The 18,963-nt window shown below is 40.2% G+C and overlaps 1 pseudogene; it reads right to left on the reverse strand.

Annotated features, from left to right (window-relative positions):
• Positions 1 to 11,426: 11,426 nt before the first annotated feature.
• Positions 11,427 to 15,093, reverse strand: LOC123182866 (receptor-like protein EIX2; annotated as a pseudogene).
• Positions 15,094 to 18,963: the final 3,870 nt, after the last annotated feature.

Below are 18,963 nucleotides of genomic sequence, written 5' to 3' on the forward strand. Positions count from 1 at the left end.
CATATTGAAAAAAATCAAACAAAATGAAAAAAAACTAAAAATTGAAATCCTTTTGCATTGATCCATCTTATGTGCACTAGTTTGTGGGAAAAATCATAAACTTGCAGTACCATAAATTTGAAAAAAAAACTTCACAAAATGACCTATCTAGCATGAACATTATGCATGGATTTCAAGGCATATTCCCATGGCTATGGCCACATCCATGGTATAGTCCATGATAACATGGTCAAATTTGGCACAACTATGGATGTTACCGTTATAAACAATATTTCCATAGGAATTATGATTTTTTTTGTAAGAAAACTATTTTTTCCATTTTTCAAGTGCCAAACTTGACTTTTTGTGAAGGAAGTGCCTGAAATAAGTTTGAAAATTGGGCCTTTTCATTATTCATACAAAGTAGACCACATTGGATGCCCACTGACCAAGTTTCATGAATTCTAGAGTATTATTGGTATATTTCATTAAGTTACTGAATTTCTAGTGAATTATCAAAACATGCTCAAATTTGAACTACAAAGTGTGATGTAGTTTTATCGTGAAATTGACCAAAAAAAGTAATTTTAGGCTTTAGTATTGGTGGTGTAACCCCTTGGACAGCCAAATTTGAAATTACAAACCATTTGGTATGAAGGATCAACCTTCCTGGTTTGACCCCATCTTGAAAGAAAAAACGAACAGGATGAAAATAGCCTCAAAAATTGAATTTTTTTGCATTGAGCCATCTTAAGTGCACTATTTTTGGGAAAAATAACAAACTTGCGACACTACAAATTTGAAAAAACAACTTTCACAAAATGGCCTATCTAGTATGAACATGCATGGATTTCAAGGCGACAAATGGCCATGGCCACATCCATAGCATAGTACATGATAACAAGGCAAAATTTGGCACAACTATGGGTGTTCCATTGTGAACAATGTTGCGATAGGAATTATGATTTTCTTGTTATAAAAACTTTTTTTTCCTTTTTCAAGTGCCAAAAATGATTTTTTGTGAAAGAAGTGCCTGAAATAACTTAGAAAATTGGGCCTTTTCATTTTTCATCCAAAGTATACCACATTGGATGCCCACTAACCAGATTTCATGAATGGCAGAGTATTGTTGCTATATTTCATTGATTTACTCGATTTCTAGTGAATTGTGAGAACTTGCTCAAATTTGAAACAACAAGTGTGATGTAGTTTGGTCCTGAAAATTTAGAAATATCATCTTAGGCTTTAATATTGGTGGTATATGCACTTGGGAAACCAAAGTTGAAATTTGAAACCATTTTGTATGAATGGTCAACCTTCCTAATTCGATCCCATTTTGAAAATAAATCAAATAGAATGAAAAAAAGCCTCAAAAATTGTAATACTTTTTCATTGAGCCATCTTATGTGCACTAGTTTGGGGAAAATCATAAACTTCCAATACCACAAATTTTATATTATTTTTGGTAGTTTTGCAAGTTTGGCTTCATTTTTTGGTAGTTTCGCGAGTACATGGTACGTCCTGCTATGTTGGACCACTTTTGGACATGTTGAACTATTTTTGGTAACTTTTGGTATGTAGCTATATTTTGGGTAACTTTTGGCATGTTGCACTATTTTTTCTAAGTTTTGGCATGTTGTTATATTTTTGGTATGTTTTGGCATGTTGCTCTATTGATGATAACTTTTGGCATGTTCCACTAGTTTTCGACATGCAAACCCCCCTCGACGTAGGAAATCCAAAATCTACCATATTCAGATAAAATTCAGATAGCAGTCTAATTCAGCATCTTCAAATAATAGTATAATTCTGCACAACATAAAAAAGTAGCGCATAAACATACGGTTTTCATCATTGGGCATCCACATGTCAGATCCTCGGCACTAGAGGGAACAAATTATAGTATCTACTTTAAACGCTTAAGATGGCGAGCCAGGCGATAGTGGGAGCATTGAGCATTTTGCTCAAATTAAGCAGAGACCTCATACTGCTCCACTACTATTGGGGCAGTCTTGCAGTCCAGCTTGGCCCGGAAGGTGACCAGCGCCAGATCCTGGCCGGCATCAGCCTCCAAGGGCTCTTGGTCAACCTCGTCGTCTACATGAATCGTTAGATCCATGACTTTCAGTAGGCGCTAAGCGACGGTCTCCAAGCCCCCTGGTGTCCCTCCTCTTCATCCCAGGCAGTCTGAAGATCTCCAAACCCCCCAGGTCATCGTCAATGGCAGCCTCCTCCTCCATTTCCATCTCCTCGTCTGCAGCCTCGTTGTCCTCCTCCTCCTTGGTATCCCCATCCATTGTCTCCTCATCGAGCACTTCACTAATCCACAAATTCACTGGCCCTTCGGCCATCGGATTCAGCGAGGAGAGGCGAGAGTGGTACTCATGCCAACGAGCTCTCTATCGAGGATTTGATGCCTCCATCACCTCTTTCATTGCCTAGAGTAGAATTTCAATAGAAAGCACCCATTTTTCTACAGTCGACATTCGCTTCACCTCCTCTTCCGACGCTTCCAACGATAGATTCAACGCATGCATCATGAGAGCTTTCTGGTTCGGAACCCAGGAGCTTATCTCCTTGCACTTTGCCAGCAAGAGCTCATCGTCGGCGTAGAACTCTTCCATTCCTTACCTGGCATAGAATTGATTGAACCCAAACATCATTACCAAGGGAGGTTCAAACTAACTAATTAGTTCACAGATTGCTAAATCATTATTCCAATTTGCTAAATCCAATGGCCCTATGAACTAATTCTATGCATATTCACAAGATATTTCAGGACTATTTACTAGGGGATGAACTAGGGTTTTCTAGGGTTAGCATTTGATACTTATCGGATGGCCAATGACCTAGTACTCCTCAAATTGATGGACCAAAGGGCGACACCGCTGCACTAGGTACCTATGTCATCATAGCTCTCCTAAGGAAGGTAGGCGGAGTGGGTGGCGGGAGAACGAAGGCGATGACGGCTGCGTGGGGGCGGCTAAATGGGGTCGGGGTCGGTCTATTTTTGTTGATAAACAGTGATACCCTAGCCCACCTGCCACAAGAGGCCTCATCCCACCTGTCATAAGAGCCCCGGTCCCACTCGTTAGTAACTACGTGAGGTAAGGTCAACTACTTTGACCCGACGGCAAGGCTTTCTTTGGGAACTTGTGAGAATGGGCCAAGTGGTGGAGGGGAAAAGCGAGGAATGTTAAGGGCCATGAGCAAAACTGAGTAGAACTAAGGAGTGGCATAGAAATATAAATCTCTTTTCTGAATGGGACTCCTTCCGTTTCAAAATAAGTGTCGCTGGTTTATTATAAATTTAGTGCAAAGTTGTACTAAACGAGCGACACTTATGGGACGGAGGAGTATGAACCATTTTTTATGAAACAACTCGCATTATTTTCATTGTATAAACATTTAAAAAATGATGAACATGTCTTTTTGAATGGCACGAAACAGTTTTTTCAGTTACACAAAAAGTTTTTACATTATGTAAACAGTTTTTGAAAATTTCACTAACATTTTTCAAAAGACGTCCACATTTTTCTAAGTCGTGAAACAAACTTTTGATTGCTATCAACATCTTTTAAGAGTGGTGTCAACAATTTGTTTTACATTGCACGATCATTTTATAAATGCACAATATTTTTTAAAATTTAAGTAATTTAGTTTTTGAAATATATATGTATGTATACTTTTGTGAAATATTAAGATATATAAAAAATATATAAATGCGGATACACTAATGTACCGTGTATATGTTGTGCTGCACGTGGACACTTTGGGTCAGGCCCGTTTGATTTGGCGATGTACGCGAGCATTCCATACACGGAAAAACCTATATGGCGCATGATGCGTCAAGTTGTTGAGCAATCGCACAGGGGTTCACAAGTGAGGTTCCTTCTAGGTTTTAAAAACCTGGGCCAGCCCGTTCATCGCTTCATTCATCCCGGTTTTAAGAACCTTCTAGGAGATTCCTAGCTGGCTTTTTTTGGTTTCGGGAACCTTCTAGGAGGTTCCTGAACCAGGTTTTTTCCTTCTCTTTTTTTCTTTTTTTTTCGTTTTCCTGGTTCTTTATTCTCCAAAAAAATATGTTTCTTTTTCTTTCCTTTTCGGTTCATTTTAAAATTTAACTTCTTTCAAAAAAATATTCGTGGATTTCCAAATTGTTCGCAATTTTCCAACAATGTTCATGTTTTAAAGAAATTGTGTTTCCAAATTTTTTTCAGGTTTTTCAAATTTGATCGGAAGATTCAGAAAATGTTCATGCTTTCAAAAAACGTCCGCATTTCCAAAGATTGTTCCTTTTTCAAAAATAGCAAATTTAAAAATAATCATGTATTCAAAGTTCTTCCAGAGTTTCTAAAAATGTTCATGTTTTGAAAAAATTGTTCGTGTTTTCAAAACAATTAAGAGTTTAAAAAATGCTCCGTTTTAGAAAATGTAAATATATTTTAAAAATGATCATAATTTTCAAAAAATGTGCGCGTTATGAGAAAATTATTTTTGGCGAAAAGTCTTCATGTTTCGTTAAACAGCCATTTTACAAAAATCTATTTTTTGTGAACACGAATAATTTTTTAAAACATGAACAATTTCCAAAAAATCAAAGAACTTCTAAAGGTTTTGAGCATTTTTTGTAAAATACGAACAAGTTCTGTAAGCATGATCATTCTTTGAATTTTGCAAAAAAAATGAAAACATGAAAAAAAATAATTCATGAAAAAATCAGTTTCAAAAACATTTTTTGGAATTTCGAACAAAAAAATCAAATACACGGAAAGAAAAAAGAAATGTTAGGATCTGCGTTGTTATTGGTTCTTATATGATTGCGCTGCTATGTAATCACTACCTCTCATTGTCTACGGGAGCTAGCATGAAGTGCTTCTTTGCTGGAGGTCTCGTGTTCGATCTCAGGTAATGCTTGATTTTTTATGCAAATTTATAGTCGCTACAGTGGTCAATCGCTGGCACATCCACATCCGCTCGCTTCGCTCATTCGCTAGTGGGCCGGCCCAGTAGGGTCTGCCTGTGCATCTGTCGGAGAGTCTGCCAATAAGTGGTAGTAGATAGGAGCTACCTCGCACGAAGCAAGGCATAGACGCTCTCCTAGATTCCAGCTCTTAACACACGCCAAGAGGTCTTTGGACAGGTGATGGAAGTTTTACAAAAATGAAAGGTGAGAAACAAGGGACACCTTTAGACGACAGGTGCCGAGCCTCGCAAGCTAAACCAGAAGATTCAAGGTGGATTTTTCGCTCATTGCTTATAGGCCTAGGATTCCTAAGTGCCAAGTATGTGTGCTCGGGCACCATGGTGCCTTTTTTGGAAAAAAGAAAAACCATATTTAAAAGTTTCATAAAAATTGGAAAATAATTCCGTGGAAACTGTATGTATTAACTACAGATCCATGAAATTTTGTTTTGAAAAAAATGCAATTTGTAAGCTGCACAAAAATAAATTCCGGCCCAAAAACAAAAAAAATCTGGTCCATTTGAAAATACATATTTATCTTTTTTATGTGCCATGTGTGAAAGTAAAATATAATGAACTTTTGCACATATCGTGTGTGTGCGTGTGTGTGTGTGTGTTTACAAAAAGTTTCGAAATGTTTTGTGCTGTAAAAAATGATTTTTTTAAACGGGCACCATGGTGCCCATGCACAACTAGCAATATTCATTCCTTTTGTTGCTGTCGTGGTGGCCTCCTCATTTTTAGTATGTTCATGTACTATATCTAAGATACTCCAAATTTAATTGTCTAATTTTTTTGCAAGTGCCTCATAGTTTTATTATGTTTGTGAAATAAGTACATATTTATACATAAAAAGTAGTATGCTCAAAATATGATACATACTACCTAAAAAGTACTATATATGCTACCTAAACATTATTATACTACATACTACACATAGATGTTGTTTGGTACCATAGATACTAGCAAAAACATACGAAACAAAAATGGGAGTAACTACACCTGGTCATAGGAAGCATACAATTTTATCCTTTTAAATGTTTGCCGCCAAAAACTTTCAGACTTACTTGATTTTCTAAATGTTTTTAGATTTAAAATGCTTTAACAGGTGCACCAAGAACCATGTAAATAAAATCCCCATTCATATACATATATGATGTTGTAGATATTAATAATTTTTCTATGAAGTTGGTCAAATTTGTATAAGTTTGACTTATGCAAACTTAGAATTGGAATGGAGGGAGTAACATTTTCCTGACATGTGTCTCAAAGACAACCCAAAGGAACACAAAATTGAGAAAACAATTGAGTTAACAGAGTTGATATTTGCAATGTAAAAAAAGCATCCAGGTTCATATTTAATCCCAACAGAAAACACACAGGAGCAACATGGCTATAGCCATGGTTCAATAAATACGTATATTCTATCATAAATGACCCAGACCACAGTTTGATTATATGATGCAAATAATAATAATAATGATGATGATGATGATGATGATGATGATGATGATGATGATGATACATGCACTCTATCATCATGATAAGTGAATCGGAAGTGAATAACAAGTGTGAAATAACTGGAGATGTGTTATCTTGTTGTGTCCCTTCTTTTTTTTATGGTTTTTGGACCGATATTCCATTCTCTCAACTGTTTGAAGCAGGACCCACGTGTCGGCTCATTTCCAGGTTTTGATAGTAAGGCACCGAACGAATGAAGTGTTTGTGTGCATATATAAACAACCATGGTAGTGAGTCGTGCACATGCACAGGTAGCTAGTGAGCTTCCATTTACTTTACGATTCAACAGAAATTTCTAAACCTTCTACATACTGATGAAAAATGGATGGCTGGCCGAGATAGGGACAACTGTAAGTGATAAACATGAACTACATAAAAAGAAATTGAATATTGAATATTTTTATAAATTTTTGTTGATTTTTAAAATTCACATGAACTATAAAGAAAGTTCATGAATTTCAAAAGTGCTCATAAATTAAAAAAAATCAAAAAATTCGAAAAAATAAGTTCAAGAATTTAAAAATGTTAAATCTAGACAAAAAGTCATGAATTTGAAAATTTTCTTGCGTCTAAAAAATATTCATGAAATTTAAAATTGTACATGAATATGAAAAAAATGTTCACAAATTTGAAAACAAATCATGGATTTAAAAGTTCTCATCAATCAAAAAAATTCAAGATTATTTTTTAAAATTTTCCCATATTTCAGTTAATGTTTGATCAGCTCTAAAAGTATCCGTGAATTAAAATTTTAAATAGAAAAAGCAGGCCTCGTCTTCCTCTTACTATGTTGTTCTCATACGGTGGACCAAGAAAACAGAATGCAACTCAACCGCTCGCCCTCCCCCTAGCACCACTAGCACCATACAACACATGCCTTCACATCCCCACCTCAGTTATAGTCACGTTTTACCCCTTACAATTGGATGGTATGAGTTACTCTCCATGTTGTTGCATGTCGAATGGTGGACATGCAACTGACCAGGGTTTGTTTTGTAAAATTGCCAAGGAAAATAAAGGCATTTTTGACAGAAATGAGTCATCCTAACATGTTGGTCTCGTGTGGTGGGGCAACAAATGGAATTGTAGTTGCATGTGTGTGTGTGTGTGTGTGTGTGCAGCTGCATGCGGGTTGCGACATGTGTAGTTGCATGTCAAGTGGTTAACATGTAATTGATCAACATTCCCTTTGATTCCCAATTGCAGTCACGTTGGACACATTGCAGTTGCGTGGTATTTATTATGTGTGCAATTGTAAACAGAATATAACACGTGTCATGCAGGCGCAACTGCCAACATCCTTCCCATTGTAATCATTGGGTGCCCTTGCAGTTGCGTGGTATGTGTGCCATGTGTAGTTGCGGGCGTGCAAAGATGCATGGAGTTGCATGTCTAATGGTGAACATGCAACTGGCCATGATTTTTCAAAATCTCTTGAGGAAAAAATATTTTCCCCTAGAATGGATAGTCTTAATATGTTGTTCTTGTGTAGGGGGGCAACCACAGGACACAAAAAGAAAAGAAAAATGCAATGTAACCCTCCTCGGGCCCTTCCAGTGGCACCACACGGCATGTGCCCCACATCTCTTCCTAGTTGGAGTCGTGTTGTACCCCTTGCAATTACATGGTGTGTGTGTGTCGCATGCAGTGGTAGGTAGCTTACGGTGCATGGAGTTGCATGTCAAGTGATGGACATGCAACTGACTGACAACCCTTTTTAATTGCCCTAACATTGGACCCCTTTGAAGTTGAAGATGGGTTACAACTACATGCCTAGTGATTAACATGCAATTGACACCTGTTTTTTTACAACTATGAGAAACTCAAAGAGTTCATTCATCAATTCATACAAAGAAAAAAAATCATATGCATTTGAAAATTTTCATATATTTTTTTAAAAATATCTAGGAATTTGAAAAATATTCTAAAATTCAAAAAATAGGAAGTTGAAATTACATTGATTATTTCAAAAAGTGTTTGAAAAGTTCAAAAATTTAGAAACTATTCAAGAATTCAAAGAGTGTTCATGATTTGTATATGCTTTCAATAAATATAAAAATATTCATAAAAATACATCATGTAAAATAGGTGTCCAGACGTATAGGGCGACCTCACCGGGCTTTCAAATGTACTTGGCTTATTGTAGTGAAGATATATTGTTTTCTACTAGGGTACTTTAGCTTTTTCACAAAAACAAACAATTTTTCAATTCCTAACATTGTTTGTAAATGCGAACAATTTTTAAAGTGCTCGACCAGTTTATAAAGAACGGGAATGTTTTTGAAAATATGAACATTTTTCCAATTTTTGAAAATTTGATTATTTTTAAAATTAAAAAAGAAAAGAAGAACCAGAAAAAGCAAAATATAAAAACAGAAAATGAAAGAAAAAACTGAAAACGAAAAAACTTGAGGGAGCAAACAAATAGATGGGCCGGCCCATTTATAATGTCTTCAAGGTTTCTGTGCCGTTTTTTTACAGCAACTAATTAAGGAGTGCTCCTTCATGAGCCTCTACAAGGGTCACTTGGCACTTGGCACCGGTCGCCACCAGGTGTCGAGCTCTGGACACACCCTCTATTTTTTTTCTCACACGTTTTTGTCCTTTTAAATGGATTTTGGGCTTTTCGGTTTTCCACCACTCTTTCTTAGCTTTAGGAAAAAAATTGAACAAAAATATTTGCGGTAAAAACTGTGTTTTTTTGCTTCCGCGAGAGGCACAACCGTGCCTTCTAGAAACAGGAAAAAATGCGCTTCCTTGTTTTTTGCGTTCACGAGAGGCATGGTTTTGCTTCCACGAGAGACATGAATTTGCTTTCGTGAGAAGCACGGCCGTGCCTCTCAGAAACACGAAAAAAAATACGTTTCCTTGTTTTTTGCGTTCATGAGAGGCACGATTTCGCTTTCATGAGAGACACGGATTTGCTTCTGCAAGAGGCACAACGGGGCCTCTCGGAAAAGAAAAAAAATACGTGTTTTCTATTTTTTTTCTTCCGTGAGAGGCACGGCCATGCCTCTCGGAAAAAGAGAAAAATATTTTTTTTCTTCTACAAGAGGCACGACCGTGCCTGTCGAAAACAAAAAAAATGTTTTCTTTTTTCCCTTCCGTGAGAGGCACGGTTTTTCTACCATGAGAGGTTCAGCCGTGCCTCTCGAAATGGCTTTCAGATAGAATAAAAGTGCTCCCGGTGTGGTTTTCTTGTTCGATTTTGTTGTGAATTTTTTTCAACAAAAGCCATCAACATGAGATCTAGTTTTGAAGATCTCGACGCGAGAGATCCAATGGTGAAAATGGTTCAAGATTTGGACATACAGTTTATGAGATAAAATATTAAGAGTGACCCTTAATTAATGATTTCATGTTTTCTTTCTTCTGGTCATTTCTTTTTGGGGTTTTATGTTTTTTATTTTTTTGTTTCTTATCTTTTTTTATTTGGGTTAAAAAGTATTTCTGTTTCAAAAATGTATTCACAAATTTAAAAATGTTTTCGTTTTTCCACACATTTTAAAAAATTGTTCAGAATTTCAAAGATGTCCCCATTTTCAAATTGCTCACAAATAGAAAAAATGTTCTTTTCTTAAAAAATGCTTTTTAATTTCCAAAAATAACCACCTTTCGTAAATTGTTTTAAATTACAAAACATGTTCATGTTTTTAAATTTTGGTCAGAAATTCATAAAACATTTTGTGATTGCAAAATATTCAGAAATTTCAAAACAAATTGTGGTATTACAAAAAATAATCTTATTTACAAAATTTGTTGACAAATTCATAAAAATGCTCGCGTCCTCTCTTTTCGGCGGGGAAATGGCCTTTCTAGCGGCGGGCCAGCGGGTGTGGGCAGGTGGGCGACGCCGGGATCGGCACGTAGGCGAATGGGGAAGTGGCGTCCTACAATGTGCGGGGATGAATCTGGGCGCGAAAAAGTCATTTTTCGCCTGATAGTAATGACCCACGCCTCAGTTTTCCTTCCGTCGGAGCCCCCAAGTGTTCCCCAGTGCGCTCGGCGCTGGCGGAGAAAACGCGTGCTGGGGAGTGGGCGCGAGTGGAGATGCTCTAAGCTATGTTCCTTCGGCCTGCGTGGGCCCACGCACGCACACACACAGGACCGAGAAGGCCCACAGATGGCTTAGGCACGGCGACTCACATGACCCAGAAGGGAAGGCGGCCATCCGGCTCCGGCGCGGCGGAGGCCAGTGAGCTCGCGCCCTCCAAGCCAGGGGCGGGCCTACCCCAATTCAAGGGTATTCAGATGAATACCCATTATTTTTACCAAAAAAAAACTAGGTATATATGGTATATATAATGTGTATGTATAAGGAAAAACGAAACTGTACACTAGGTAAGTATTCCAGCCCAAAACAGAGGCCTTCCGTCCACTTCACGAGTTGGCCCATCGGGCCAAATGGCTGTAGCGCACGCACGCACGCACAGATCAGACCATCCATCAGTCCATCATCGCCTAAAAAATAGTAGTAATATCCATCGATCAACCGGCCACCAGCACCTCACGCACGCACGCCCCTGTTCTGTTCCCACGCGAGCTGCGAGCCGCCAGGCGGCCACGGCGAAGCCTGTTCCCATCGCCTGCTCGGCGATCGGACGTGCGCAAGGCGGCGCGGACAGCGGATGGCGGGACTAATCCATCCCCGCTCACTTTGGTTCTGATCCCTGCAGTCGGCAGCGGGCAGCAGACATTGATTCAGTTTGAATGCACAGTGGTCAATTCCTGTAAATTGTTTAGACATGAGAATTTAAAATTTTCCATTTAAATTTACAATGTAAGAATGTTTATAAATTTTGAATTTTTTACGTGAGCATTATCTATAAAGAATAGTACTCCATAATTTTTAATCCTATGCTGAACAATACCAAGTTATGATCATTTTTTACGAATATAATATATTAGACGATATCTTTCATACAGTTACAATAATACAATGATAATATGCTGCTATAATTAGTTATAAGTGCCAAAAGGAAGACTAGGCTTCCAAAAAAAAGGGATTCAAATTTTGCATTCACAGTGGTCAATTCCTGGCCCCACCCCTGCTCCAAGCCACCCCGTCCCCAATGCGGGCCTCTGGAGGCTGGACGGCCACGTGATGCACGCGAGCGGGGAGCGGCCGGTGACTCGTCTGACTCCCCCTGGTCCGCCTCCCTCGCCGTCGCCGCCACCGGATTCCGTCGAATCGCTCGCGCACCTGAGCCCGGCCTTCACCTCGCTTCTGCTCATGGTATTAACAGGTCCCTTTTTATCACTGCACCACTCACGGACCACATGATGCAAATACAGTTGCATATGAGTCAAATAAACTACAAATTACAGTTAACCTTGACCGCCAATACAGTTGCAGGTGGGCAAATATATTACTACAATTTGGCATGTTCCAAAGAATACAAATGCTCAGCACTATGAGTTTAAAAAGTCTGATAAACCAAATAAGACTACGGATACATGAACAAGTAAATAGTAGCTCCTTCCATCCATCTATAGAGATATCAGAACCTCATCACTTGTTTATTGTAGTGGACTGGATACTCATACCACTGTGGTTGCGGTTGAACCTGCTCAATCTTTGGTGGTTGGCTTCCTCGTCATCCTCGCCCAATTCACAACCACAAGCACATAAATTTTATCACAAACCTTATCAAAGAGACGGAAATAGGAGGCCTTCCATGTTTTCTTGAAGAGAAGGGAGCAGAACACCACCCAGAGGCCAACCACAAAGCCCACGCTTAACCCGAAACAGAAGGGCATCGCTTCGGATCCCTCTTTGCTCGCTGTGAAGTGGCTTTCTGCTGTATGGTTTCCCGGACAGCTCTTCTGAAGAGGAGGTTTGCAGAGGCCTGCGTTGCCAATGTACATGGATGCGGGGTCGGAAGGGTTGAGTGTTGTCAAGCTGGTGCCCCGACGGTATCCTTCCTGATAATTCGTTGTAGGACAAGTTCAGATAGCTTAATGATGTTAGATCGGATAAGCCCGGAGGGATTTCGCCAGAGAGCTGGTTGCTGGAGAGGTCAAGTGATTCCAGTGAGTGCATGGAGCCAATGTTCTCTGGGATTTTTCCGGTCAAGTGGTTCAAAGACAGATTCATATTCACTAAACCTGCTGCAGGACCTATGCTTTCGGGGATATTTCCAGTTAAATGATTGCAGGATAAATCAAGACTCACTATGTCTATGAACCGACCAATATATTCGCGCCCTTGCCCTTTTGTGACTACAAATATGCTAGCGATCATAGCATACTCATACCCACCACCAGGATGTTGGGGGTCATCTACTACAGTAATGCCATCATCTACTGTAGCCATGTCGCTGGAAGTGCTGGATGGGTAATCCCGAGCTGCTAATTCTGTAGTCTTGGTCACGCCATCCATGTTTAATAGGGATCGAGGTATAGTACCTGAGAAGTTGTTGTGTGCTAGGTCCAAATATTGGAGATATCGAAGTCCTCTAAGCTGGGTGGGTATATAGCCAGAAAACATGTTGGACCTGAGGCTCAGAAATTTCAGCTGTGGTAATTTCTCTCCAATCCAAGGTGGTATACTTCCAAAAAACCTATTTTGCCCAAGATCAATAAAAGTTAGTTCTGGGCAATTCTGTAATATCAAAGGGAATTCATCCGAGAGGCTATTGTTGTTGAGCCTCAGAGTTTGAATTGACATCGACGATGATATCTCAGAGCTTGAATCACTATCCACAGAAGCTATGTTTGATGGCACCGTTCCTGAACTTGACGCCACATTTTCTGAACATCGAGGGAACTGACCTGTTATCATATTGTTTCTAATGTCAAGCAGTGTTAGTAACTTCATTTGGCATAACGATGCCGGGATAGTGCCCGTGAAATGGTTGTCAAATAGAAGCAATCTGTCTATGAGTAATGGCCATCTGACATTTAATGGCAGAGCCCCTGACAGGGAGTTTCTTGAGAGATCTAAAGTCGTTATATTCTGAGGCAGCTGTTCTACCGGACCAATGAACTGATTCGAGCTTAGATCTAAGAAACTGGTGTCCATCTGTCCAAGAGTAGCTGGTAATGTGCCACTGATGTTATTGTTTGAGAGGTCCAAAACGTCAGCCTTTCTAAACACAGTCCAAAACCAATCAGGCATGGTATCAGCTATGCTGGCATTGGACATATAAAGGTAGGAGATATTCTTTGGTGATTTGAGCCACTGAGGAAATCTCGGCCCAAGATAGCATGATCTTAATCCTAGTGTGAGCAATCTCCTTGGAGGGATCCAGTCAGAGTTCAGCTTCATGGTAAAGGAATTTCCAGATAAGTGCAGCTCCTGCAACTCTGTAAGCTTGGAGAAGTGCTCTTGAGTGATGAGACCATCCATCTGATTGTACCCTATGTTCAGGTAAATCAGGTTAGAAAGCATGCCTATCGCAGTGGTCAGAGGTCCTATAAGCTTGTTGAAACTGAGATCAAGAGTGCTCAAGCTAGTCATGTGGCTGATCCAATCTGATAGTGAGCCAGTTATGTTATTGTGGCCCAGATGCAGCTCCTGCAACCGACTCCATGAACATTTCGGTAACCTCTCGATGAACTCCGTCACGTCCCCTTGAACATCATTATATGCCAATTCAAATATTCTCAGGCTGCAAAGGCTGGTCAGTGTGTCTGGTATCATTCCCTTTATATGGTTCTCCCTCAGCTTAAGGACTTCAAGTGAGGTCAAGTTTCCCAATTGTGCAGGAAACACACCATATATACCGTTGAACTCAAGGTTGAGATATTTCAGGCTGCTTGCGTCCCAAACCCCAGCTAATAGCGTCAAACTGCATTTCAATGGAGTTCCGATAGAGGTCGAGGATCTTGAGCCTGGTGAGATTCGAGCGAGGCATATAGTGGTTTGTCGTAATAAGCGAACATGTTGATAGCCTGAGGACCTCAAGAGAGGACAGCATGTTCACTGTGTCAACCCAGCCTATCACGGCGCTGAGGTTCGCAAAACTCATGTCAAGATGCTTGAGCAAAGAGAGCTGTGACAGCCACCGGAGATCTTCTGAGTACAGACCATAAGATCTCAGATCAAGGTATCGCAACCTCGAGAGGTTGCCAAGCTGATGGGGCACCGTGCCAGAAAAAATCAGGCCCGAAAGGTTGAGGTATCGCAGGTCACTAAGAGACCCTACGAAGTCTGGGAGGCGGCCTTGAGGCCCGGTGAGATCGTAGTTCCCACCAAGGTCGAGGTGTTGCAGATGCTGCAGGGTTTTGAGAGAAGAACTGATCTCACCTTTCAGGGAAGACCGGATGTACCGCGCATGAAGGTCAAGCTCAATGACATGGCCGGTCATGTTGCTGCACCTGATGCCCTCCCACTGGCAGCAGTCCTGCCCTCGCCACGACGAGAGGAGGCGCTCCGGGTCGGCTGTGATGCCGGCTTTGATGGACAGAAGGGCCTCCCTCTCCCTTGCGATGCATCCTCCTCCATGCGTCTTCCATGAATCAGGTTTGGACCAACCTGCTGTGGTTTGTGTGAGCAGGAGCAGGAAGACTGCAAGTGCAAGCATGGTGGATTGAGATCTCAGAAAGAACCAGCTCATGTTCTTCTTAGGTAGTGCTAGTCCTGTTTTGTTGTACAATTGGTGTTAGTGGTGTTTATAGTGTCAGGTGAAATGTATCTCGTTGCTGAATTTAATTGTTATTGATATTATAGGAGCAGATTGCATGTTCAGTCAACATCTGATATGACAAGGATATTGTGATTTTTCAGCATTGCATTAACTGCGGTCAAACTGATTGTGGAACAGGGAAGGAAAAGAGAGCGTTCAGCAGGATTGACCCCATTTTCGTCCTAGCTGCTGGAGTCAATGGCTAGCTGTTCATTTGATACAGTCTAGTCACGTACAGTATATGTGGTTTGTTTTCAGTTTTCTATGTAACGCAGAATACTTACTGTAAAGTTAGTTTGTTAACGAAGATAAAAAAATATTTAATCATTTGCCTCCACCTGTAGGGCCATAGAAAAAAAAAGTAAGGCAAAGACTAATAATGTTGCTGCCCAGGAAAACATCTTGGAACAAGGTCCTAGCGCTATGCCGAATGTGTCCGAAAAGAAGGATCAAAGCAAAGGTAGCACTGTCAAAAGTAAACTGAAATGTATCTCATTGTCAATTTAATTCTTGTTGACATTAGAGAGCAAATTGCATGTTGGGTCTACATCTCATACAGGAACAGTGGCCTGAACAATTGCAACTTTTCAGCATTGTATTAGTTGCGGTCAAATCAAAAGTTGGAACAGAGAAGAAAAGAAAGAAAGCATTCAGCACTTGCAAGGATTGACCATATCCACATGGAAGAAAGAGGATGAAAAGAGACAGTTTGTGTTAATTTTCTCCCTGTCATGCTAGAGTTCTAACTGTTCTTTATTAGGTACTCCCTCCGTAAACTAATATAAGAGTGTTTAGATCACTACTTTAGTGATCTAAACGCTCTTATATTAGTTTGCAGAGGGAGTACAGTTTAGTGACTTTAGTCGTATTTATGCAATTTGTTTCCTTACCACTCCACTCTCCACGTAACACAAATTATTTACTGTAAAGTTAGCTTGTCGATGAAGAGAAAAAATGGTTTCATCATCTGACCCTGCTATGTACCATTGACTTGCAGAATAATGTCCATCTCTGATTCCGTCGTCAAGAAAGAAGAAACACAAGGTAAAGAAACATAATGTTGATGCCCAGGCCTTCAAATTTGAGAAAGCAGGTACCGGCGTAACGGACATAGAAACCAGAAAGCAAAATGGCCGAGATTCCCCAGCTAGGACGGCACTCAAAAAACAGAGTATCAGACAGAAACAGAGGATCTCGCCCCTGCTTTGTCGTGTTACTGATGTTGGTGGTGTTCATTCATAGTGTAAGGTTAATGAAATGTACTAGTAGTGTATCTCATTGTCAAGATGTCGGTGGCCTGGATAATTGCAGTTTCCGAGCATCGTATTTAATTGCGGTCAAATAAAAGTTGGAAGGTGGAACAGATTTAAAAATAAAACAAATAAAGCATTCAGAAGTTGCCAGGATTGACTCTGTCATATGCTAGAGTTAGTGGAGAGAATGGCTAGCTTTTCATCAAGTATAGTTTAGTATGTATGTGCAGTTTGTTTGCATTCCACTCAGCATGTAACACAAATTATTTTACGGTAAAGTGTAGTATGTATCATTGACAATGCCCCAACACATTGCTGTCTGACAACAGCGCGAAGGATGCAGACACTGGAAAGGATGCCAACACCAGTTGATCTTTCTAGCTTCCAGACGAACATGGCGGTTTGATGCAGTTGTTGTGAGAAGAATGGTGGCTGTGCCGTAGGCTTTATTTCGTTCTTATCTGTGATGATGCATCGTTACATTAGAGGCTGTAATGAACGATCTTGTGGAACTCGTTGTGCCTTTGTTGTAGAAAAACACAAATTATTTATTGTAAAGTTAATTTGTTAATGTAGAGAAAAAAAATTGTAATCGTTTGCCCCTGCCATATATCTTTGCAATTGGAACATGAAGTAAAGGATGATTATATGGTGAAAATTAAGTGATTAACTATGCATTTATAGGGTGTGAACCTTTTTTCTAGGAAGCGCAAGGTTCTAGTAGTATATGTTTGGATGAGCATTCCGTAAGTACGACGGCTATCTTTAAATTGGGGTATCTAGTCATTATCTTTACTTCATTGATTGCTTTATTTTTGCAACGTAGTCTTGAAAAATTTGCCAGATACTTCATTATCACTTTATGTTTGTGAAACTTAATACTACGATGCTATTTATTATTAGAATTATCATTGCCTATATGATTAAAGCTTTGTATTATTCTATTATTCACATTTCATAAATTATTATTTTTATCTACTTACTCGAGGACGAGTAAGAGTTAAGCTTGAGGATACTGATATGTCTCAAACATCTCTATAATTTATAAAGTATTCATTTTATATTCACATCAACTATATATGGCTTTGATGTACTTTTATATTATTTTTACTAGACTAACATATTAATTAGTGTCGAGAGCCAATTGTTATTTTCTGCATATTTTTTGTTTTCCAGAAAATCATATTTCCAGAGCTAAAAAATGTACGGGTATTTATGATGATTTTTTCTGAAAATTAAGAGACCTAGGGGACCTGGACCCACCTAGAGAGGAGCTCCAGAGGCTCCAAGCGGCCTCCCGACACAACCACCCCTGGCCGCATGGGTCACCCGCGTAGAGGCCGTAGAGATCAGTTGGGGCCCTTCTTTTGCCGCAACAAAGCTAATTTTACAGGAAAAAAAATCTTGTTAAAGATCGGCTCGATCGAAATTACAGATCTTTGTGGGTCGATAAAACGGTGAAACTTTCCAGATTTCAACGCAAAGAGATAGACAGAAAGTTCCAAGAGCCAATCTCGGCTTTCTCCAAATACAATGTGGACGTCGACATTAAAGATGTACGCCGTACCATTGACGCTATCCGCAATCTAGGTGGCCCATCCGTGATGTGCCCTCCTTGCTTTCACGCATAGGGTTATTGTGCATTTGTTATCGACGGGCTTCAAATTCATGAAGTGTGAGAAATATGACGAAACTATAAATCCGGCAATTTGGACATGCGATTACACGCAATCCTAGTGGCTAACGGCGATGACCTGCGTCCGAGGTGCGGGGTGAAAATGGAAAGTTGCACCGCAACCGAAGAACACACGTCGAAACAACAGTAGCGAAGTTGAGGATGGTGAGGTCAATGCCGGGTTCAACAATCAGCGCCAAGGCGGCGGCACAAAGAAAAGGCCGTTTCAGGGCAAGAAGGCCGGGTGGCAGCGACTCACAGCTGACCAAGATCTTTGTCTGATGGTCGACGCACAACACTCTCCCGGGTGACGTTGGTGTCGGTTGTTGCAGTTGTGTTTGGTGCCTTGCGGTGGGGTGTGTGAATGGCGGCATGCAGCGGCGTTCCTCTTCTTCGATCGTGTCGGATGAAGTTGACGGCGCTGGGATCTAGTGGACACGGGGAAGAACCCCGCCTGACATGCCACAAAGTCTCGGTCTTGTCGCTTGCAATTGTCCGGTTCATCGGCTCGAAAAGCCTCTAGATATTGGTATGACAACAATTCCCCTCCGTTTTCAACGTTGCCTCGGCAGCGAAGGAGGACGATGGTGGGTAATGTTTTGGCGTGGCATAAGATTCTGCCGAAGTGAAATTTTAGTTTTACTTCTTGCGAAGTCTTTGGTGCAATATTACAAGAAATCTATGTATGTCTCTTGTGATGATCATATATGTACCCTTTGTCATACGTTTGTCCAATGGAATATATGTGGTTATTTCAAAAAAAAACTGAGAAAACAACCGAGTTTTTATATATATATAGAACGAGAAAATAACCGAGTTAACAGAGTCGATATCTGCGGTGTCAAACAAACATTCAGGTTTAGATATAATCCCCACCGAAAACACACACAATTCACTCCCCAGACGACGAGAGGGGAAGGCCGCCGTTTGCCGCCGCCGG

The sequence above is a fragment of the Triticum aestivum genome, chromosome 1A, assembly GCF_018294505.1.
Source record: "Triticum aestivum cultivar Chinese Spring chromosome 1A, IWGSC CS RefSeq v2.1, whole genome shotgun sequence".
In the NCBI taxonomy this organism is placed as follows: Eukaryota; Viridiplantae; Streptophyta; class Magnoliopsida; order Poales; family Poaceae; genus Triticum; species Triticum aestivum.